Here is a 25,718-nt window from a genome sequence, read left to right as displayed (position 1 = left end):
GCTTACTATATGCCAAGCACTGTGGTAAGAGCTGGGGAAGATACAAGATAATCAGGTTGGACACAGTCCCTGCCCCACATGGGGCTCACAGTCTAAGTGAATTTGTCCCAACCCTTCTTAACCTATTGACCTTTTTAGTCTGCACAACTTCCTATGTAACCAATTCCATATGCTTGTCACCCATTTGAGTGCCACATCACTTAGTTTGAAACTGTGTTTTACTAGTTCTTTCAAACTTCTTTTCCATCCTCCCTCCTTGTGAATGAACCATGGGAACAATGATTTAGCTCTCTGACATGGAGATAACTCGGAGGATGATGATCTGATAACTTGGGAAGGGGGAAGGATCTGTGTCTTTTCACAGTTGGCTTATAGCTGTAAACTTAATTCCTGGGGATTTTCCCATGATACCACTGGGAGTGTCGAGCTGCATGGGAATGTCGAACTGCATGCACGTATCAGACTGGATGAGTTTCAAATTGCATGTTAAGGTGGGGTGGCAAGAGGAGGGAACTTCCTGATTCTTGGGAACTTCATGTATCTGTGTAGTTGAATATGACTGTGGAACTATGAGATTGTACGATTACTTCATTCAACCGATAGAATTAATAGATATAATCCTTGCCCTCAAGGAGCTTAGCACAATCTAGCCAGAGCTGTTCTCCCCCTTCCCTGTCCCTTCCTCTCGAATCCCACTTATTCCTCACTCACACGGAACTCCACTTCCACACTCAGTCTCACATGCACGTGCTGCCTGATCTTTGTTCACGGCTCCAAAATCCTATACAGGTAGTCGCCCCTACCCCTCCCTCTGCTCGTATTTACTGAGCGCTTACTGTGTGCAGAGCACTGTACTAAGCGCTTGGAAAGTACAATTTGGCAACAAATAGAGACAATCCCTACCCAAAAATGGGCTCATAGTCTAAAAGTGGGGAGACAGATGATAAAACAAAACAAGTGGACAGGCATCAATAGCATCAATACATATCAATAGAATTATAGATGCATACACAACATTAATACAATAAATATGTTCATACCCAAGTGCTGTTGGGAGGGAAGGGGGAGAATCACCCACTTCAAATCGGATGGTAAAATCCTTGATAAGTATGATTCTTTCTTTACAAAGACCCTCCAACTCACTTGATGAGCATTCTTGAGGCAACAGATTACATCAATTCTTACTGAAATGTCGCTGCCTCTGGAGGAGTGTTCTGGCCGTACCTCAATGATCAGCAATACTGCACAAGAATTTTCCCCAGGAAGTAGCTGCGCAAGAGACCCACTGTCCCTTTACAAAGCTTGAGGCCTTGGTCTGCTAACCCCAGGGTCTCAGGTAGACTAGATTACAAGTAGACTTGACTAGTAGACTTGTGAAAATTTATCAACTACGGCTTTACAGTAAAAATAGGCGAAATCCGAAGGTTCCAGGTTCAGTGCCAGAATCTCCATGATCCTGAAGAAACCCGATCTTCTCCTAGCTCGGCTCGTCGCTCTGTTAACAGAAGGAAGAAAGGCTTAGTGGTTGGAATAGAAGACAAAGCACTCCTGTTCCTCCCTCTGACCCACTCACCTCTCTCGGGTGACTTTGGGTAAATTATCTACACACCAGAGGCTTTGTTTCTCTATCAGTTTTATGGCAAAAACAGAGCTATTATGTGAGTGACATGCTAGAGTGTGCATTAAAGAGTCAGAGTCGTTCAGGGAAAGGAGATCTAAGGGGATGATACATCCATTGCGTTGGTGGAAGAGTTTCTGCTTGAGATAGAAAAGGCAATATCAAGAGGCTTTGGGATTTTATTGAAGAAACCCTAATTCCCACTGCCACTGCCAAATTCAAAATCCACAGGTGTCTGTGGAGAGTTGCGCCCATACTCCAGGATGGAGTTCCAAATGGCTTTCCTAGTATACTTACAGTTTGTTCACTTACAATTCTCCCGAGTAATCAAGTGACAAAAGATACGCAGTGAAACTCTCATAGGGGATTTGGTTTATGGTAATTGTGGTTTATGGTGTTTGTTTCTGTTGGCTGCTTAGATGGAAAGTTAAAAAGCTACCAGTCCTTTCTTCCATAAAGATTGGTGGAAACCCTGGAAAATAATTCCCTTCTTTAATAGCCCAGGTGGGCAGACCCAGTTTTTTCAAACATATTCGCTTTGTGTAACATGTCGGCATATGGCATTCATGGGTAGGACTAATAATAAACAGGGCTTTCAGGGTGATGTCTGGGAACTTCTAATACATCTCTTCTCCACCCTGTGCCCTCTCTGTTGCCATTTTTCTTACCTCAGGGATATTGTGTCTGCTCCCCTGATGGAGGCACTCTGGTGGCACTGTGACTAGGCGCACAGTCGATGCTATCGATTGACAGCTTACGGTGGGCAGAGCACTCACCTTGACCCTGGCATGGTTATGGGCAGTTGCAGAGAGTTTCACCTCAGCTCCATTAGCGATTGCTCATGATTAATAACTGCCAGGACAGACAGATTTTTTTATTAGCTCCAGTTCACTAAGAGGTATCATGCGGTTAAGTGGCTTTCCCAAAACTCAGCATGTTGGCACACCGGCCTCTTGAGTTACAGTCAGCTCCTACTCAGGAAATCTCACTCACTCCCATGTTTGACTGTGGGAGAGAAGAACTGACTCTTTGGAGAATCACTGACAGGTTTTCCGAGTTCACTATTCGTAAATAGTGTGGCTGGTGATGAATGAGTTAATGCATCTACTAAAGGCGACCTAGATTCAGACATGTTGTCCCAAAATGAGATCCTAGTGTCCTTGAGTATGATTACCCAGCACCCTTGGAAGCATTAGGCAGCCCGTGTATTTCTGATTCAGAGGAGTCAACTGACAGCATGGCCTAGAAGCAGCGTGGCTCAGTGGAAAGAGCACGGGCTTGGGAGTCAGAAGTCATGAGTTCGAATCCCTGCTCTACCACTTGTCAGCTGTGTGACTGTGGGCAAGTCACTTCACTTCTCTGTGCCTCAGTTCCCTCATCTGTAAAATGGGGATTAACTGTGAGCCTCACGTGGGACAACCTGTTGACCCTGTATCTCCCCCAGCGCTTAGAACAGTGCTCTGCACATAGTAAGCGCTTAACAAATACCAACATTATTATTATTAATATAAAGCATGGGCCTGGGAGGCAGAAGTTCTTGGGTTCTAATCCCTGCTCTTCCACTTGTCTGCTATGTGACCTTGGGCAAATCACTTCCTTTCTCTGGGCCTCCATTACCTCATCTGTAAAATGGAGATTGAGACTGTGAGCCCCACGTGGGACTGAGGTTATGTTAAACCTGATTTGTTTGAATCCATCTCAGCGCTTAGTTCAGTCCCTAGCACACAGTAAGCACTTAACAAATACTGCAATTATTACTATTATTTTTATTACTCTTTTCTTCACTCTTTCAGAATGATCTTAACTGGAAGGAGTTATTGATCCTGCATTGACAGATACAGATGAATCTACAGTCAAACACCATGCCCTTTTTACATTAGTTGATTTATAATAGTTTACTCGTCCTTATTCTGAAGACATTCTATTTTACCATCCCAAACCCAGGAATTTGCATTACCTTCAAACAATTAGGGAATGGAATACTTCATGGTTTAAATCATTCAGATAAAAGATCCAACTAGGAAGAATAAGCACAGTCCCCCAGGGGACACAATTTTATCACCTTTTACTCGGCTGTTTCCCCCCCATCCTCACCTACAGCTTCCTATACCTCTCCCATCTGCCAGTATCAGAGCACATGTAGCTACCACAGCTTCTCCACCTCGGGTTGGGGAAGAGGAAATCTTTACCTGTCAGAAGTAGATGGGAGACTGCCATGATGCCAGGAGTGACAGCCCTGGGTCAGATGAACACGCGTCAAGTTTACACAATAGTACTTCACTTTGCACCATGTTTCTGGCTTTTACTCCCAGTGAAAGAAACATTTGTCACCTTCCCTTAAATCCTGGTAACACCTCTTATTTGGCATTCCTCCCCTCTGGGCAATCTGGAGTAAAACTTTTCCCATTTTTACTGCTCTTTCCCTCCAGAATACAAGGCTCCTAATACCATTTCTCTCTTCTAAGTTCCTATTCCCTCACCTTTCTTTTGCAATTATGCACATTCTCCGGTCATAGGAAATCATGATCAAATTTGATCAAAGGCTTTGGGCTGGGCACACTGACCAATTACCGTGGCTGCAACATCATAAAAATGCTAAACCTGTTCATTTCAATCAAACAGAGAATGGCACCACTCTAGCCAAGTGAAAGGAGAGACCCATGGAAGTGACCAAAGTAGAATAATAAAAAAATAAAATAAAATAAAGCCTCCCAACATGTTATCACCTCTCAGAATTCTTCCACACTGTCAGGCAAGCTTTTAGAGCGGTTAAAATAAAGACAGACATTCTTCCAAAGTGGCAGCTTCTTGGAATTCAAACTCTCCCCTAGGTCTTTCTCTGGTCTGCTTCGTCGATCTGGCAGTCTTGAAGGGGAGGGCATACTTCCTTGCCGGATTTCTGGCTCAATTTGCTTCTGGTCGAGCCAAAAGAAAACCCCATGACATTGGCCTTTCCTAACACCCCTTGTAGAGCAGCTGCCCCTGGCCTTCCTTTCTGAGAGAGCAGAGGTCCATGAAACATTTTTAATCATTTCCCCACCTCCTTTGAACTTCAACATGAGTTCACTCCAGGTGTGGTTCAAATTTGGAACAAAAGCTCGATGGGGAGGGCAAAGTGTGTGTGGGTGGAGGGGTGGTCAGTCTGGTTTAATTTAAACCAGAGAGCCAGTGACCATATCTACCTCTAAGGGATTCCCAGCGCCTGGAATACTGTCGTTGCTCAAATATAATCACAATAATTAAGGACAGGACCCTGAGTCCTAAACTCCAGGAGAGTAATTCCAGCTCTCAAATTTGTGGGCCAACCACTTGGATTGGATCTACACTATGTCATTAATTTCTGGACCCAAGCCACTTTATAGCCCAGTTGTCTCTAAAAACCAAAGCAAGTATTTGATTTGCTAGTGTGAACAAACCATATAAAACACCTGGATTGCATTAAGACAAATTGAATTGTTGGGAAATAGGGTTGAAGAAGATAGATTCGGACTTGAGGATGCAGATGAACTCACATTCAGTTATTTGGATTAATATCTGTCTTATTTCTCACCTTTCTTTTCTCCTTCTCCTTCCTGTCACTGATCCTTAAGGGCTTCAAGATCCATGAGGATGTTCCCAGTGACACCCACTCACTTATTCTCACTCCTTAATTCCACAGACCTCCTTCTCCAACCCACCTCACCCAATCACCCTCTCGTCCATACCCTGACTCGCATCATCTCTAGTCATTGAACCATTTCTAACCTCACTAACTATGAAATCTCTCTCTCTGACCACAACCTTTTAGCCTACCCTTTCACCAATGTTTTCCTCCCCCAAACTGTTCTCTCCCCTCACAGAGACCTTCCATCTCTGTTTCCCCTCCACTTACCAATCAAACAATGGTATTTATTGAGCACTTTCTCTGTGCAGAGGACTGCACTAGGCACTTGGGAGGGTACACTACGCCAGAATCGAAATAGGATCCCTCTACCTAGCCTCTCCTCCCTTCGATCAGTGGTATTTATTGAGCGCTTACTGTGTGCAGAGTACTGTACTAAGAGCTTGGGAGAGTAAAATATAGCCGAGTTAGCAGACACATTTAGGCATTTAGGGACTTCATGCCTACGTCCATGTCTTCAATACTGTCCTCTCCAGCAAACTCAGCTCCCTAACCCCCGTGTCCCTTCATCAGTCTTGCGCTACCAACTCTTAGCCTTGGATGGCTTCCACAATGTCCTTTCTATGCTTCTGCACTTGTCTTGCAGAATGCTGTTGGCAGAAATCCAGGCCCAATACCAACCTTGGCCCCTCCCAATTTATCCTTACTTGCTGCTCCTCTCCCTCTTTTCCACTCAGCAATACTCCTCCTCCTTCCTTTTTGACTTCAATGCCCATTGTCCCCACCAATTATTTCAGACCTTTACCTTCCTCTCTAAGCCCGAGTGCCCTCTCCTTCCCACTTTCAGCCTGCCAACTACTTCACTGACAAAATCCAAACCATCAGGTATGAACTCTGCAAAATCTTCCCCCTCAAATCCGCAACTCTCCACTTTCAGAGAACAAAACCCAAATCAACATTTCTGTAAAAAGTGAGTGTTGGTTAATTATGATCCGAGAGCCAATAAAGTCATCTGATGGCAGATTTAGAGTTGCTCATTAAGGAGGAGGAGGAGGAGGAGGAGGAGAATGAGGAGGAGAATGAGGAGGAGGAGGAGGTTGTTCAAGCTATGAACCAGCCTACGCCATTTGGGTTTTCAAACGGGAGCACCTCTGAGGTCCAGCTACAATGAGGTTTCTGTTGGGTGTTTGGGTAAGGTAAGAGGAAACCATGCTCAGATGTTGGGTTTTAAAGAGCATGACCTAGTGGAAAGAACATGGGCCAGGGAGTCAGAGGACCTGGGTTCTACTCCCAGCTCTGCCAACTGCTCTGTCAATTCCTCTGCCAATTTCTTCCTGTATAACCTTAGGCAAGTCGATTAGACTGTAAGCCCATCAGAGGGCAGGGACTGTCTCTATCTGTTGCCGACTTGTCCATTCCAAGCGCTTAGTACAGTGCTCTGCACATAGTAAGCACTCAATAAATACTATTGAATGAATTGAAGTCACTTAAATTCTCTGCACTTCAGTTTCCTGAATTGTGTCGGAGAAGCAGCGTGACTCAGTGGAAAGAGCCCGGGCTTTGGAGTCAGAGGTCATGAGTTCGAATCCCAGCTCTGCCACTTGTCAGCTGTGTGACTGTGGGCAAGTCACTTCACTTCTCTGTGCCTCAGTTACCTCATCTGTAAAATGGGGATTAAGACTGTGAGCCCCACGTGGGACAACCTGATGACCCTGTGTCTACCCCAGCACTTAGAACAGTGCTCTGCACATAGTAAGCGCTTAACAAATACCAACATTATTAAAATGGAGACTCAGTACCTCCGCTCCCTCCTACTTAAGACTGAGTCCCCATGCAGAACAGGGACTGTGTCTTACCTAATTAACTTGTACCTACCCCAGCGCTTAGAACAGTGTTTGGCACGTAGTAAATGTTTAAAAGTACCATGAAAATAAACAAACAAGGAATACATACAAACAATGGACTCAGACAGTCAGAAGACAGTCAGGCATTTGGTTCCAAGCAAATTGCTACCATCCAAACTTTCTGGCTACCTTTTGCCACTCACCTGGGCTTTGGCCTGGTGTGCTATTCTGTAAAGTGTTAGAGTAAAACAAATTTCCATCCAAGTCTAAAGATACAGTGAAATACGTTGTCAGCAAGGGATATATCGCTATGGAGACGCAAATATTTCTGGAAACTAGAACTGCCTGCTCTAGTATAGACTATTAGAATTTCCTATGGTGCACTGGAATAAAACAGTCACGCATGTCTCACATTATATTCTCCAATATGTTAAGACAAAGGGCAGAATGGAAGTCAGCTGTGGCCCCTGCTCACTATAATTTCCATCTGAAGTAGCCAGGGACCAGGACATTCTCTAATGAGTGAGGAAAATGAGAAGGTTCATTTAGGGAATAAAACCCTGACCTGGAGGTCAAGAGATTGAATTCAACCCCCACCTCTGTCACTGACTTGTGTTGATCTTTGAATAAACTAGTTAATCTCTGCATGTGGTTCAGTCTGTCTGAGCTGCCTTCGAACGTTGGTAGGGTAGAGCTCTTGATAATGTGAGGCTGTGCGCATGCTGGGTGGAAAGAGCATGTGCTGTATCAGGGATGCTTAGTGGAAAGAACCACGGGCTTGGGAGTCAGAGGTCATGGGTTCTGATCCCAGATCTGCCACTTGTCTGCTCTGTGACCTTGGGCAAGCCACTTAACTTCTCTGTGCCTCAGTTATCACATCTGTAAAATGGGGATTAAGATTGTGAGCCTCACGTGGGACAACCTGATTACCCTGTATCTACCCCAGTGCTTAGAACAGTGCTTGGCACATAGTAAGTGCTTAACAAATACATAATTATTATTATTACTATCCATTACATTCATTCATTCAACAGTATTAACTGAGCGTTTACTATGCACAGAACACTGAACTAAGCGCTTGGAATGTATAATTCCACAACAGATAGAGACAATCCCTGCCCAATGACGGACTCACAGTCTAAATGGGACAGGTATGGCCCAGGTTAATGGTAGCCTCTCACAGGGCCAAGGAGAGTTTTGCACTGTTTTAGAATTTGGCACCCACCTAAAGGCATTTGAGGACAGATGTGATCATCAGTGCTATTTAATTAAGAGCTTACTCTGTGCAGAGCACTGTACTGAGCACTTGGGAGCATACAATACAATAGAGATCCCTGCCCTCAAGGGGCTTACAATTTAGTGGGGTTCTTACAATGTAGCAGACAAGTGGGCAAGAGTGAGTATCTGATTGCTCCGTGCTGTGTTCCTTTTTGGAGAAGTGATTAATTATACCAGTTACAGTTGCTTTTTGTGTTTTTCAAAATGTTGAAATAAGGGGCTCAAACGGTACTATAATAATATGTGTACTAATTACCACATGGCTGCCAAGAAGATTCATCTTTCAAACTATTTTTAAGAGACTATATAAATCTAAGAAAGCTATAAAATTCAGAGGTTGGAACGAACCTCAAAAAGGTCACCCATGACAAGTACTGTGCTTCAACAAACCCAGTAAGATAGGTGATTTTTAATTTCTTCAACCAAACAAAGATATTGATTACTTTTAAAACTACAAATTGCTTCACAGCACTGCAAAGTGCGAGCAGGTGACATATCACTCAGGGTAAGCGGTTCTAATTAAAATGCGGCTTGGGGGTAAAGATTTTAATTGTCCAACATCTAAAGGCAAAGATTTCCCCCTCCCTTCCTCTACAAGGGCTATTAGTGGCAAGCTGTAGCAGTCAAGCAAGGGGAAACAGCTGGGCTGCACAACTATCCTTCTGAATCTCATTCCACACTCTGAGTTATTTTGCTCTCCCCTCTCATAAAAATGATTGCAAATGGTTTGATCTGCCTCTACCTTGCATAGATTGAGATTCTGTCGGGCTCCAGCCCTGATCCACCTTGCCTGAAGAAAGAAATCACGAAACCATTACTCTCAGAAATGTTTTTGGTTTTTTTTCAAGGGATGGTAAACTTTGGTTCCAAGATAAAATAAAATAAGTCAAGAAGTAGCTGAGAAAAGGATGAAGTTCTGAAGACCATATGGGCAATGTACTGTTTCTTGTGGCTGGATCTGGCTGTGGGTGTGGCTTCCATATCTCTGGGTTTCTGGCTGCATCTTCCACACAAGACTTGTACTTAGGACCATTTATAGCTTTCCACTTGAGCATTTTTGGGTAAAGCATATGCCTCACCCTGTCTGCTCAAACCAGAACTCTCATCTGACTCCTGCGCTTTACCAGGCAAAATATAGTGAGCGAGAAACTGAGATCAGCACTAAATGGGGGCAGAATAAACACTCTTCAACCTTCAACTACAGGACCAGAGTAGCAGAGTCAGCAAATGGAAGAATGGGAAACACCATAAACCGCCTCTGCATGTTTTTACAGGTAACTCTTATTAACATGAATAAACACAATTTGCGGTTTACACTTCACAAGGGAGGGACAGGCTAAGTGGTCAGCAATTGGACATCCCAAATCCTGGGTACTATTTCCAGTTCCTCCACTCACCTCAACGGTGAGCACTAGCAAGTCATCCAATCTCTCCATGATTCATTTTTCCATTTGCAAGATGAGGAGAGTAATACTTGAGATCTACCTTAGAGAGATGTTGAAAAGATGAAGTCACTCTGAATTTGTAAAGGATTGTGATTTTTTTTTCAGTTGCAAGTTGCTAGTTGAGTACTTTATGCTTGTAAGGTTAATAGTCCGCTTCTCCTCCGGGCCCCCTCCAGCTTTCAATCTTCAATGTGCTGAGTAGTTAAAGCTTCAAGGGAGATGTCCAGACGGCAGTGTTAGTAAAATCAAAATAAAACGGCCCAATTAAAAGGAAGTTAAGCTAGGTAACAGAGTTGTTGTTTTTTAATCTAAAAATACAGTTACTTAAAAGGAAACAGGGACTCGTGATTATTTTTTTTTTAATGTAGAAGAGTGTGAGATTACTTTACACTAATGTATACTATTCTTATTATTCCTCACTTTTATCAGTCTGCCAAAGGGAATGCACATTGTGGGAGGAAGAATGTTGGAATCAACTGCTTTTCCAACTGTGAGTTTCCTAAATTCTTAGTTGAATGACTTTAATCCTGAGGAACTCACTTAATTTTCTGAACCTGGGGCTTGTGGGGTTCTGAGTCTGACAGCCTTGGCCGCCAGGGACTGAAATGAAACTATTTGGATTCTGTACCTCTCGAGACCATTGTCGTTCACAAGCTGAGCTTCCTGTCACCACCTCTGTGCTCTGTTAGATACTTAAAACCTTAGCAGATCTTGTAGTAAGTTCTGAAATGCTTCAAATTGAGTACTGATCAAGGATGTTTCTGTGATGTTTAACAGCTATCGCTTGTGTACATATCTCTTGTGTTGCTCACCTTCAATTAAATGTGTTTTCAATAATCATTTGGTATTTAAATAATATACTGTGCTTGTCATGTGGAATCTTAATTAAACACAGATTTTGTCATCGTAGATTGGTGTTACCACTGTGACGAGACTTTCATTTCCTAAGAAGCTTTTCTAAAATTCACTGCTGCCAACAATGTAGTAAAGATAAATTCCCTTTTTCCATATTATTCTATCATGTATATTATTCCAGCATTCAGTGATTCTTGAGGGGAATAAAAGACAAGAATTCAAAACCAAGAAAACTCTGTCATAAATTTTTAATGATGATAACGAAGAAATGTCTAAAACAAACACTGCAAGTAAAATACCTTACAAGAAGCAGAAGTTACTTGCACTATGTCTCATTTTCAGGCATTTCCTGCTTCCCTTATTTGGAAAATGTTCACATTCCATCTTGTTCACCTTTGTTCACTTACCCCCATCACCTCCGGAAACTATTTCCATCAAGTTTTGGGGGTTTTTTTGTAATGTTTAATGTAAAAAGATTAGGTCTCAAGGAAAAGCAAACTTGCATAAGTAGTTTTTCAAAACAATCATCACAGATTCTACTCTGGGTCTTCAAAGAGATTTTTGTGTATCATCAAATCTGCACTTTCAAGAACTCTTCATCTAATATGATTTCTTGGATAGAGGCACTAGAGTAGAAGTTCTTGTCCCTGTCCTTAGGCATTTCCATAGCAATGATCAATCATATTTATTAGGTGCTGATTGTGTACAGAACACTGTACTAAGCATAGAGGGGAGTACAAGTTAACAAAGTTGGTAGACACATTCTCTGCCCACAAGGAACTTACAGCCTAGAGGGGACTATAGATGGTGATGTAAATAATTCAATTACAGATATGTACATTAGTGCTGTGGGGCTGAGGGAAGGGTGAATAGAGAGTGAAAATCCAATTGCAAGGATGATTCAGAGGGAGTGGAGGAAGAGGAAGTCAGGGCTTAGTCTGGGAAGGTCTCTTGGTGGAGGTATGCTTTTAATAAGGCTTTGAAGGCTGGGAGAGTGATTGTCGGATATGAAGAGGGAGGGCACTCCAGGCCAGAGGTAGGACTTGGATGAGTGGTTGGCATTACGGGAGCGAAATGTGTGGGCTGGGTTATAGTAGGGAAGCACTGAGGCAAGGTATGAGAGGGCAAGGTGACCGAGTGCTTTAAAGCTGATGTTAAGGAGAGAGAGAGGGAGTGTTGGTGTAAGGTAATCTCTGAGAAGCCTCATGAATTCTGAACAAGGAGACATACCCCTCTGGCTCTTGCCAGTCACCCCATCTTCTCCTCAGTCTCCAGACATCAGAGTATGAAGACAAAGGAGGCTGACCGAAGCCATGAGGTCTTTGCGTGAGCAACAAAAACCGTGAGAGAAATAACAGGTTCCCCAAAATATAACAAATCTAAGGTGACCATATTTTAGGGATCTTAAAATAGAACATGAGCCAGTAGAGGGTGGTTTACACATCACCAGGAAGGGGCAAACTAATAGAGTGACTGAGAGAGGATAAGAAGTAGAAAATGGAAGAGGCAGAAAGAGATGAAGGGGGGAGGCAGGGGCTACGGGCCCACATATAGGGTGGCCAATTATCCAGTTTTGTACTGAACAGTGCAGTTTCCGGCTGGTCTGTCCCCAAGTCCAGTACTGGTATGGAACCAAACACTGTCTTCTATCTTTATTTTTCATTTTCAACCCGGAGCCTCCCACTAATGTGGCAGTGAATGCCATAGGAACCTTGGAGAGGAATGAAATAGTTCTGTAGCAAGTGAGGTGTCCGAGGCTGTCCTGGTGAAACACTAAGATTGCCTGAACCTGACCTACTTCAGCAAAATGGTGTTTGTGACTTATCACGTTACACCGGGTCCTGGATTTACAGCATGTGATGTCGGGTGTGTCTCCTTGGCCAGAATTCATGAGGTCTCTCAGAGATCACCCTACACACACAAACACACACAAACACACACATGCACACACACTATACTCAGACTTCACTACTGTTTCTTCTTCTTGAAGCTGCCATTGCTGGAGCTGCCAAGACAGCAGCAGCCATGATGGTGTTTTTTTAGGCCTCCTCAATTTTTTCCACTTTTTATCAAACTGCAGCCACCTCCACAATGGTAGTACCTTGGGTCGTGACTACAAGCAGCATTTTCACTTGCTCAAAAGGAGGTTTTTTGAATGTCGGGATGTACCCTCAAATGTGTAACTACCACATCCAATGCAAGTTAGATTAAAGCCTGTGAAACTTCTTCTTTCCCCAAGACAAAATAACTATTACAAATTTTGCATTCCCCTGCTCTGCTTTCATAGGGTTCAGGCACTACTTTTATTACTATTATAAAGGACATTTTTCATGTGCCATGCTTGTTTCTTATTTCCTCAGACAGAAGGACATTATTCCTTACCAGTCAATCTGTCAGAAGTGCCATCTGGGCGGGGAGTGTAAACCATCTCATTTAGTTATTATTTAAGAAAGAGCTTGGCGAAATATGGGGAAATCAGCAGGCTCTTAGGTTACCAAAATGATAAGAGGTTACTTTGAATTTCAGCTCTTAAAGTCTGATAAGGATATCATTTTGGTTTCTTACATGCATATGTATAAAGGTACTACTTCTATTACAACTATTAGTTGTTTAGCTATAATTAGGAGTCATAGTCTGGTGAAAAGAACATGGCAGTGAGTCAGGGACTTGGGTTCTGAGGCCTACTGTGTGGCCTTGGGTAAACCATTTACTCTCTTGGTGCCTCGGTTTCCTAATGTGTGAGATAGGATGATAAAACCCATCTCTTCATACTTTGCAGAAATGTTGTGAAGACTAACCCAGATAAATTCCCCCTCTAAACTGTAGGCACTCTGTGGGCAGGGAGCGTGTCTGTCGACTCTGTTGTAGTTCATTCAATCATATTTATTGAGCGCTTACTGTGTGCAGAGCACTGCACTTCTAATGTACTCTCCCAAGGACTTAGTACAGGCTGTGGACACGTAAGTGCTCAATAAATACAAGTGATTGATAAGTGATGTGAAAGAGTTTAGGAAAGATTTAAAGCGTTCTACAGATTGGTACTTCAAAGTATCTTCATATTTCCCAAGTCCTTCCTCATCAGTTACTCATTTCATCCTTACAACATTAATGTAATGTAGAGAGAAGAGGGTACAATTATCCCCATCTTACAGTAGAAGAGATTGAAACAGAGGTGAGGAGACTTGTCCTAGGTCACTTAGCAGGCCAGTGACAGAGTTGGGACCAGAACCCAGGTTTCCAGATTCCCAGGCCTCCATGTTAAAAATGACACTATCCATGTGTGGGGATGTAACAATGTAAGTGGAAGAATTAGCCAACAATTCCTCCTAAATGATGAATTTGTAAAGATATTTTTTCTGGGTTGTTGCTTTTGTTACTCCCCGTGCCTGTCTGTTTTAGGTTCTGCCTCTTGCTCTCACTATCTCCCCAAGCCTTTTATCTCTTGAATCACCTCATTATTATTGCCACACACCAGACTCCTCTCTTTCTGCTTCGGTTTTCTCCCGTCATCTGAGGTTGTACTTCACTGAATCTTTACTACCGGCATCAAGTAGGTTTTTGGGAGGAAACTGCAGTGGACAAACCAGCCTGGTGTGCACTGTTTGGGAGAGGCATTCCTCCTCTTGAGCAAAGTCTTTGAAAAGACTGGGATTCCATGAAGCAGACTTGGAAAGAGAGATAACTCTGAATGAGACAAACCCATCAATCCAGCAAGGATCTATTCTTAAGTCCAACCAGTATGGCAAGCTTCATCCACCACACATCAGCCGTACTCACACACATGGACAGAATCTCACTGCCAAAGATCCATTTTTTAAAATGATCGATAGTATTTACCGATTATTTACCGCGTGCAGAGCATTTTACCAGGCCCTTGGGGAACACCCCGAAACAGAAACATAGAAAGCCATCCCTGTGCTCAAGGAGCTGACAGTGACATGGGGGAGACGATAGCTACAAATGCTTAATATATCACAGCTGAGGGAAAGAGAGTAGATACAGTTTGTGAACCATCAAATACATGAGGTAACTAGATAGATGCTGAATTTGCGGTGGAGTGGCATGAATGGGAAGGTGTGAAAATGAACTGGGGGCTGGCCTCCTGAAGGTGTATCTCTGTATACACCTTCAAAGTGTCTTGAATATAGTGTATAATGTATCAAGCGCTTAGTACAGTGCTCTGCACATGGTAAGTGCTCAATAAATACGATGGAATGAATGAATGAATAAAATGTCTTTGCCCTCCACCTTCCACTGCATAGCTCCAGTTGCTGGGGAGAGGGTCAGGGTACTTATTAATGAGTCTGATTCTTCGTCTTGCCAAAGGCAAACAGGATGTCATGAGTCTATGCAGACAGCTCCTAAACATACATTGGGAGTAGGAGAAGCAGCGTGGCTCAGTGGAAAGAGCACGGGCTTTGGAGTCAGAGGTCATGGGTTCAAATCCCGGCTCTGCCACTTGTCAGCTGTGTGACTGTGGGCAAGTCACTTCACTTCTCTGTGCCTCAGTGACCTCATCTGTAAAATGGGGATTAAGACTGTGAGCCCCACGTGGGACAACCTGATTCCCCTGTGTCTACCCCAGCGCTTAGAACAGTGCTCTGCACATAGTAGGCGCTTAACAAATACCAACATTATTATTATTATTATAGTGGTATTTGTTAAGTGCTTTCCATATGCCAAATACTTCGGTAGATACAATTCGGTAGATACAGAGAAGCAGCGAAGAAGCAGAGAAGCAGAAGCAGCAGAAGAAGCAGAGAAGCAGCGTGGCTCAGTGGAAAGAGCACGGGCTTTGGAGTCAGAGGTCATGGGTTCGAATCCCGGCTCGGCCACTTGTCAGCTGTGTGACTTTGGGCAAGTCACTTAACTTCTCGGTGCCTCAGTTACCTCATCTGTAAAATGGGGATTAGGACTGTGAGCCCCACGTGGGACAACCTGATTCCCCCGTGTCTACCCCAGCGCTTAGAACAGTGCTCGGCACATAGTAAGCGCTTGACAAATACCAACATTATTATTATTATTACAATTTAATCAGGTCAAGAACAGTCCCCGTTGCACTTGGAACTCACAGTCTAACAGGGAAAGAGAACAGGTATTGAATCCTCATGAGGAAACTGAGGCACATAGAAGTTAAGTGACTTGCCCAAGATCACACAGCAGGCAAATAGCAGAGTCAGAATTAGAACCCAAGTCATCTGACCTCTGGGCCCATTTTATTTCCATGAGATCACACTGCCTCTCTAACCAGTAGTCACCTAATGGCCTCATTACTTGCAGTTCATCCTCAATCTCAAGTCCTTCCTCTTAGGAATACATTCAGATGGATGACAAACTCCTTGAGGGTAGGGAATGATATTTTTTTTTTAGTTCTGAGTTCTCTCAAGTGCTTCGCCCTATGCTCTGTGCACATTAGCCAGTCAATAAATACTACTTATTGAGTGTCCAGCGAAACAGTTTTTGGAGTTAGAGAGTTATTTTCCTCACTTATTATTAATAATAATCATCATAATGATGATGATGGTATTTGTTAAGCACTTACTATGTGCCAAGCACTGTTCTAAGCTCTGGGGTAGAAGCAAGGTAATCAGTTGCTCACAAGTGGGGCTCACAGTCTTAATTCCCATTTTACAGATGAGGTAACTGAGGCACAGAGAAGGTAAGTGACTTTCCCAAAGTCACACATCTGACAAGTGGTGGAGACAGGATTAGAACCCACGACCTCTGACTCCCACATCCGGACTCTTCAGCGTGGCTCAGTGGAAAAGAGCCTGGGCTTCGGAGTCAGAGGTCGTGAGTTCGACTCCTGGTTCTGCCACTTGTCAGCTGTGTGACTGTGGGCGAGTCACTTCACTTCTCTGTGCCTCAGTTACCTCATCTGTAAAATGGGGATTAACTGTGAGCCTCACGTGGGACAACCTGATTCCCCTGTATCTACCCCAGCACTTAGAACAGTGCTCTGCCCATAGTAAGCGCTTAACAAATACCAACATTATTATTATTATTTCCACTAAGCCATGATGCTTCAGAGAACACTGGCACCAATTCAGGAGAAGAGCAGGCACTGAGAACTGCCCTTTGCCCCATTCGTCGACATCCAGACAGCTGTTCTAAAGGGTGAGCTGAGCGCTCTTCCCCCTACCACTCTGAAGGGTGCACGGAGCAAACCTCAGAAAGGAGAAGCAGCATGGCCAAGTGGTTTAAGCGTGGGCCTTGGAGTCAGAAGGATCTGGGTTCTAATTCTGCCTCTGTCGCTTGTCTGTTGTGTGACTTCTCTGGGCCTCAGTTCCCTTATCTGTAAAATGGGGATTAAGACTGTGAAGCCCAGGTGGGACAGGGACTATGTTTACCAATTCTGTTATATTGTACTCTCCCAAGCTCTCAGTACGGTGCTCCGTGATATTAATAATAACTGTGGTATTTTTAAATCACTTACTATGTGACAGCACTGTCCTAAGCGCCGGGGTGGATACAAGCAAATCTAGCTGGACACAGTCCCGATATCTACCCCAGCACTTAGGACAGTGTCTGGCACATAATACGTGCTTAAATACCACAGTGATTACTTATGTGGGACAGGAACTGTGTCCAACCCTATTGGCTTGTATCTACCCTAGCTCTTAGCACAGTGTCTGGCACATAGTAAGCGCTTAACAAATACCACAATTATTATTAATACTATAGAGCGCTGTCCGAAGAGTTTGGGAGAGAACAATATAACCGAGTTGGTAGACACATTCCCTGTCTACAATGAGCTTACAGTCCAGAGGAAAGAGCTTCCATCCTAGAGGGAGTTAGAGAACAGAAAGTGCAATTTCTGCACAGGTTAAGCAAAAATACTGATTTTTAAAGAATTAAGGTAGCTCTGTAGAAGGCTTCGGGCAATGTAGAGTGTCTCCTGAAGACTCAGGAAGGCCTGCGAGGGAAGACAGAACAGAGAACCCCGGCTGTGCTTAAATTAGGGTAGTGTTTGCTCATTAGATTAGCAAAAGAGCAAACCCTGCAAAACTCAGAAGGCTTTGCATAATCACTTAGCGATAACATAGGGAATAGGCCATTCTTACACTCATAAAACTGATTATCAGATTAGGAGTTTAACCTCCTTTGAAACTGTATTTAGAGAAGGTTGTTTGCTAATTACTTTATCAGAAGGGCAAACCCGGCTTGGCCTCAGAAAGGTGCAATATCCAAGGAACAAACACCAGATAATCAGATTATTATCTAATTGATTGCTAATCGGATTATTAGAGTTCATGCAATACCTCAGGGAAACTACTGATGCCCAGGGAAAACTAAAGATTATTAAAAAGCAACATAAAAAGCAATGTGGTCTTAATGGTAAAAGCAAGGGCCTGGGAGTCGGAGGACATGAGTTCTAATGCAGACTCTGCTACTTAACTGCTAGATTACCTTGGGCAAGTCACTTAGCTTCTCTGTGCCTCACTTTGTTCTTGTCTGTCCGTCTCCCCCAATTAGACTGTAAGCCCGTCAAACGGCAGGGACCGTCTCTATCTGTTGCTGACTTGTTCATCCCAAGCGCTTAGTACAGTGCTCTGCACATAGTAAGCGCTCAATAAATACTATTGAATGAATGAATAAAATGTGGGACAGAGACTGAGTCCAACCTGATTAATGGTATCTAACCCAGAGCTTAGTACAGTGCTTGGCACATTGTAAGCACCTAACAAATACCATTAACAATCAGTTATAAGATGAAGGGAAACTATAAATTGACCCAATATTACATATTAATGTGCTTTTTATTGTGTGTATATATATATACATATATATATATAACTTAAGATGGGTGGGCAGTCTTATGGACGTGATTTTTACAATAGCAAATTTTACTCAACAGCATTAAGTGGATACTCTATTCTGAACACAATGCTATCACTTTAAGGAACATAAAGAAGTATCAAATAATAGTAATAACGATAACTAATAATTATACTTGTTTTTGTTGGTTTTTAATAGCGTCTGTTAAGCACTTACACAGTCACTGACCCTTTTGAGGGTCACAGTCTAGGTAGATACAATCTAATCAGGCTGGATACTGTCCCTGTTTCACTTGGGGCTCACATTTCTTAGTCCCCATTTTACAGATGAGGTAACTGAGGCACACAGCAGTGAAATGATTTGTCCAGGGTCACACGGCAGACAAGTGGCCCAGCGAGGATTAGATTTAGGATTAGTCTTCTGACTTCCAGGCCCATGTTCTTTCCACTAGGCCGTACTGCTTCCAAGCACTTTAAGTGCTTACTATGTCCCGAGCACTGTACTAAGTGCTGGGACAGATAAAAGATAATCAGTTCACAACTGTCCCTGTGCCACATGTTTACGGTCAGGTCATTCAACACAAGCACAAATATATGTATTAATTGTTTTATCATTTCACTTAAATCCATAATTTGTATCTATTCTCTCAATCCTAACCAAAGTATAGGTACTAATATATATTTACTGACTCTTGCCTATGGCATCGCTATGGGTCGGACACGACTTGACAGATTAAGACAACAACAACTTGTTAGGGCAGGTAATTGCACTTTATTTCTTTTACGTATTTCTTAGGCATCTAAAACGGTACAGTAGGCAACTAATACTGCAATTCTGTATATTTTTTAAATGTCTTCTGCCCTTATGTAAGATATAAATATATAAATAATATCTGAAATCTGGTGAGGACTAGCACATCAATCGATAGTATGTATTGAGTGCTTGGGTGAACACAATAGAGTTAGTGGACATGGTCCCTTCCCTCAAGGATCTTACAGTCTGGGGAAAAAAAATCAAATAAGCTTTTTTGAAGTTAAAGTGGTAAACTTTGTCATCAATTTTCAGTCAGTCAGTGGTATCGATTTGGTGCTTACTGTGCAGAGCACTGTACCAAGCATTTGGGTGAGTACCATAGAGGAGGTAGACACAATCTCTGACTTCAAGGAGATTGTAATCCAATGAATTCAAGGGACTAAGCCATTTTAAAACATGGCACCTCAAACAAATATTTAGAAATTAATTAACAAATATAGGAGGGCTAAAACCCTACAAGTATTTTTCCTTGAAAATAATTGAAATGATGAAATCCAGAAAACTATTTTGGCTTTACTGTGCTCCAACATGGGCTGCAGAGGGAAAAAGTAGACTTTTCTTTCAATTGATTTCCTGTGGCTTTTTGAATCTATTAATCCTTTCATAACATGACTTGTTACCTGCAATCTGTAATGTTCGTCAGCCTAACGTGTTCTTTCTGCCATGTCTCAAATCTGATTTGAGGAAGGATTTGTAATCGCTACGGTGAGACTTCTTTATATCTTTGTAGGGTTTGTTTTTAAATTGGCCAAGGAAAACATTCAAAAGCAGAGAAGGCAGTAGAACATTTTCTAGATCCATGTTTCCTGTCTTGCTTACACTCTGTCGTTCTAAGTGCTGCTTTGTTTCTTCTTATATAAGCATGTTATCAATCTCATATCATTTCTGTCCATTGATCCAGGGACCACATGCTGTTATTCCTGGGGTGATGATGCCCAAGCGTCCTCTCGGCATAGTTCCCGCTGCAGAGCGCCATAGCTCAGACACTATGCCAGACTCCTCACAGACCTGAGATCCCCATTGTCCCCTCCTGACATTCTCACCCATTGTGATCTGCTCTCTCACTCTCACTCTTCTCACTCCTCTCACAGACCTGGACTCAATTTTCTCTTCACATTCCAACTCTTTCCCCCAACCCGTGGCCAGAAGTGGGCCATCTTTTCCCACCCCAATACACCTTTTCAGAAGGTCATTCAGCTGTCTTCCTATCCCCAGACTTTGGGCCACTCATCCCCCTACTCTTTGCTAATATTTCCTGGCACATCTGTCCTGCATGTGCAGAGCAAAGACTGGACCCACATCTTGGGGACAGATGTCTCAGACTTTGGATTCAGTGAAATAACAATGTTTCAGTGTCCCTGGGATTAGGCCCCAGCATCACATCTCTCGTCTTCTCTTCTCCCTGACTCAGTGTCCTTTTCTCCTCTTCTTCTTGTCAACTTTTTCCTCTGCTCTCTCTCCTTGTCCCTTTCCTTTTCTCTCTTGCTTCAGGTATCCCCTTTCTGTCTCTTTCTTCCTCCTTCTAACAGTCCCCTTTTCCCCTCTCTCTCTCTTTCTCTCCCTCTGGCCATTTTTCTTTCAGTTCCTTCTTCTTTTTCCAGCTATGTAGATTCCCTTCTCTTAATTGTCCTGATCCCTCCTTCTCTCTAACACTACTGCTCGGATCCAAGACCTTCCCCTCCTACCTATCTCTTCACCCCTCCCATTTTTTCACATTCCTTGGTGCCCTTTTCCCCCAACTCTTCAACTCCCTGTCCTCCACACCTTCCTTTCCCAGGACCCTTTTTCCACGTTTAATCCCAGTTTCTAAAAATATCCCCCAGATCCTCCCATATGGAAGCAGCTTTACAAGAATCCTAGGGAATATCCACAACCTGTTTCAGTTTGGAAAATGAAATGATGCCCTATGGCTTCCTTGTAAAAGTGTCCCACCTCAGCTCCTCCGCCTCCCACCCCTAGAGCCAGATATGTAATGCAGGTCACCCCATGCTCTCCTAGACCCCCAGTATCCAGGAAGGACTGTGTTGCATGGTCCCCTCCATGTGGTGCATACATTGCGCCAAGTCGATATGGATCCAGACTTCCATCCAATGCTCTGCTGGAATGTTGACTGTCATTTTAAAAGTAAAAGCCCCAGATTTAGATCTGGCTTGAGTTTCCTGCACAGTTTCAAGCAAAGTGACAAGGCATTGGGGCGCGGGGAGACCACACAACAGAGAGACCAGCCTGGAGAGCAGCAAATGGGAAAGAAACTGTTCTCCTCCACTGAAGGCTTCAAGAAAATTGAGATACCAAGAGAAGGGCCTGAAAACAGAGACAGGCTTTGTGTGGAACAAGTGTGTGGAAGGAAGAGTTGGCCATGTGTTACTCATGAAGATGTAAAAGCTTCAAAATTGAAGGACAGTTAGACACCTAAATAGGTGCGAGTGTGTGTGTGTGTGTGTGTGTGTGTAGTCTTCCAGGACTCAGGATGTAACAGTCTGCTATTTCATCTATCACAGAAAAGGAATCAAGAATACCTGGTAGGTCAATGTCTTAACTCAAACTTTAATATCACCAGCATTTTGAAAAGCAATATGGCTCAGTGAATAGAGCATGGGCCTGGGAGTCAGAAAGACCTGGGTTCTAATTCTAGCTCAGCCACATGTCTGCTGTATGACCTTGGGTGAGTCACTTCACTTTTCTGGGTCTCAATTCCCAGATCTGTGAAATAGGGATTAAGAGTGTGAGCCCCACGTGGGACAGAGACTATGTCCAACCTGACTGATTAACATGTATCTGCCCTAGTGTTTGAAACAGTATGTAGTTACTGCTTAGCAAGTACCATAATCATTATTATTACAGACAAACCAATTCTTTTTATGGAAGCATCAAGTATAGGGATTTTTATGGTGACATTATCTGAAATCAGTTATTTCTAAGTCCAAACATTAAATTTCCACAATATTAGACCCTCTTTAGCAGGGGAAAAAGTGTGATACTAGTGAAAATAAATCTTGGGGCTGGCAGTAGCTAAATCAGCTTCTAAAGAGATCTTTAGGAGACAGAGAGAAATACATTATATGTTCTCCTGATGGCCCTTTCAGGCCCATGAGTCTCTGGGTTGAATTCCAGCAAAAAGTCATCACTTTGCTCTGAGAAAAAGGGTCTGGATGGCATTTGTCACATACTTCCCAGCTGTCTTGAGAGATTTAATGATTGCAAAAGACTTTGATGTACTGGAATGAAAGATGCTACATAAATGCAGTAGAAGAAATTATTCTTACCAATATTAGGGTAAGCCTTTCTAGTTGAGGGCCATTTTCCCTCCCAACTCTGGGCTCACAGCTTCTGCTCTAGTTGAATGACAGATGACCTCGAATAGTAAAATTATCCTCTCCAAAGAAGGATGTGAGGTCATAAATAAAGGGAACCAAGATCTGTTAACCCAGGGCTCTGCTGCCCTTCTGGGGTGAGATTCCTAAATGGGGGGACGTCAGATAATCTCTCTGCTGTCTCTGTTTCCCCTACTTGGATTAGAAAGACTGACTTTATCTATTCACTGATGGCTTGAAATGTTTAAGTTGGAGGGTTCTGAACCAGGAGTTAGTCCATATAATTTTTCTATGGTATTTGTTAAGTGTTTACAGTGCCAGGCCCCGTACTAAGCATTGGGCTAAATAGAAGTTAATCATCTTGGGCACATCCATATACCAAATGGGACTCATAGTCTTATTCTCCATTTTAAAGATGAGGTAATAGAAGCACAGAGAAGTTAACTGACTTGCCCCAGATCACAGCAGACAAGTGATGGAGCCGAGATTAGAACCCAGGTCCTTCTGATTTCCAGGACCATGCTCTATCCATTAGGCCATACTGTTTCTCATCTTCCTTGAAAATTCACTGATCAGTGGAGGAAAGTGATGGAGGAGTTTAGCATACTTTCCTTCCCCTCATAGATCAGGAACAAATTCTAGGTACATGGCTATCAGGAGGCCTGATTTCTAATCCCAGACCCTCCTTTGTCTTCTGTGTGACTTTGGGCAGATCATTTAACTTCTCTGTGCCTCAGTTTCCTCATCTAAAAATGGTGATTCAAAACTGTTCTCTCTCACTCCTGCTTACACTGCAAACTCCCCATGGGACGGAGACCATTCTGATCCGATTATCCCGGAATTGCTGACTAAAACCCACAACTGCTCACATGAGATGCAGCATGGTGTGGCGAGTAGAGCACGGGCTTGGGAGTCAGAAGGACCTGGGTTCTAATCTTGGCTCCACAGTGTGTCTGCAGTGTGATCTTGGACAAGTCACTTAACTTTTCTGGGCCTTAGTTATCTCATCTGTAAAAATGGAGATTAATACTGTGAGCTCCATGTACGGTATGAACTGTGTCCACTCCGATTATCTTGTGTCTAACCCAGCGCTTAATACGGTGCCTGACACATAGTAAGCACTTAGAAAGTACCATAAAACTATTATTACTGTTATTACTTTTTTAAAGTTTATCAGGAGAGGGGCAATGAGTCCCAGGGCCAGGCAGTTAAGCTAATTGGCCCTATCACAGTATCTTCATCATCGCTTGGCAACGGTCAGTTCCTCTAGGCTCTTTCCCTGCTCAATAGATGGGGCCTTTCTGCTCTAACAGTTGCTAGGGTCATGAAATGCACAGATCTAGTGCTTCTGCATAATGGCACTGTAGACAAGCTTATGGTCAAGGGTCAACCTCACCGTGACCCTCGGCCATGAATTAGGCATGATATCTCTCTTGAATTATTGCATCTCTTCTTCATTCCTTCTAAACAGATTTCAAGGGGCTGGAGGAAATATGGATAAATTCACCGTACTGTGTGCTTGGGTGAGTACAATATATCAGAGTTGGTAGACATGTTCCCTGTCCCCAACGAGCTTACAATCTAGAGGGGGAGACAGCCATTTATATGAACAAATAAATTTTGGATATGTATATAGGTCCTGTGGGACTGAAGGAGAGGTAAATACAGTGTGCAAATATGCTGATGCCGCACTGATAAAGAGATGATACATTTGTTTCTAGAGAGTCTAGAAGACTAGAATGTATCTAGTATTTACAAGTGATATTTAATAATGGCTTCAAGAGGAATAGTGGAATCTTGTCTTTCTAGAGACTGAAGAGAGTTTCCAGTAAAAGAAAGGAAGGCTATGGTGTTTCAACTAAAAATACATTTTTCCTCAGAGAAAAATAGTTGTATTAGAGTTTTTTATGGTATTTGTAAAGCACTTACCACGTGCCAGGTACTATACTAAGCACTGGGATAGATATAAGCTAATTAGCTTTGACACAGTTCATGTTAGAAAAATAGTCGTAGTAGGGGTTTTTTTTTTATGTATTTGATAAACACTATGTCCCAGGGAATGTAATAGTGTTGGGGTAGACACAAGCTAATCAGCTTGGCCACAAGTCCATGCCCCAAATGGGGCTCGCCGTCTTATTCCCCATTTTGCAGATGAGGTAACTGAGGTACAGAGAAGTTAGGTGACTTTCCCAAGGTCACACAGTGGACAAGGGGCAGAGCCGGGATTAAAACCCAGGTCGTTCTGATTCCCAGGCCTGTGCTCTATCCACTAGGATAGAGTCACATTATAAATGAGAATTCAGAAGTGCAGTTTCACCAGAGTTGAAAGAACCATGGTTTCAAAATTATTATGTTTTCTGAGAAAAAAAATCAAACCATTGTTTTTGAAATGAAAATCTAAGTAGCAGAGTTTACCAACGAGTCTAACCACAGACTGGGTTAATGTGTGCTGCACAGCTGGAAGTAAAAAACGCACACAAAAGGAAAAACAGAAACCACGAGCTATTAAGCTGAGACAGTAGAGTAGCAATGAAACCAGGCTGGGCTTTTTTCTTTTCCACATAAAGATGCCATTTGGCTGGATAAACAGTACATTCTTTGCATTTAAATAAACTTAATTTTTAAACAGCAGAAGGAAAGAGGAAAAATAAAACCAAAGGCAACAAAAACCAAACACAGAGGTCACTCAGAAAGGGATTTTACACAACAATAGTTCATTAACAGGAGGAATCTGGAAAGGAGGTTGAAACAAGAAATAAAATCATATCCTTCAAGTTTAACTCATCAATTTTCTTGGATGGCATCCAAAAAGCTATGAAAAAAGGAGGATAGAATATGCAAGAGAGGTGGCAAGGGAAAACTCTTGCTACAGGTTAGGAGTTTAGGGGTTTACCCAAAGTTAAAAGTAATACTTTGGGACTGGGAAGTCCTCACTAGTACCCAAGAGGTTAGGAAAACAAATGCTACTTATTTAGGAGCCTAAACAAACTACTTGGAAGTATTTGGTTTAAACCCACCTCTTTCCCTCCTTCTCTCGGGAGTGTCGGGCAGACAGCCACCACAGGAATCTCCTGCCTTTCATGTATTAGGCGATGGTGACTACCGAAGTGAAAGATGTAGCCCTGACTGCTGTTTCTGCTCTACCTCCAGACGGGGCCCGGTCTTCAGCGG

General features: G+C 43.0%; 1 long non-coding RNA gene across 1 annotated transcript; it reads right to left on the bottom strand.

The window, feature by feature from the left end:
• Positions 1 to 1,079: 1,079 nt before the first annotated feature.
• LOC114811318 lies at positions 1,080 to 25,718 on the bottom strand. The gene is made up of 3 exons (XR_003759000.2): positions 25,565 to 25,718; positions 9,739 to 9,994; positions 1,080 to 1,495 (listed from the first exon to the last, which is right to left on the bottom strand). It is a non-coding gene; the product is annotated as an uncharacterized LOC114811318 (long non-coding RNA).

The sequence above is a fragment of the Ornithorhynchus anatinus genome, chromosome 4 (assembly GCF_004115215.2).
Source record: "Ornithorhynchus anatinus isolate Pmale09 chromosome 4, mOrnAna1.pri.v4, whole genome shotgun sequence".
NCBI classification, from domain to species: Eukaryota; Metazoa; Chordata; class Mammalia; order Monotremata; family Ornithorhynchidae; genus Ornithorhynchus; species Ornithorhynchus anatinus.
This window is presented reverse-complemented; position numbering and strand designations above follow the sequence as displayed.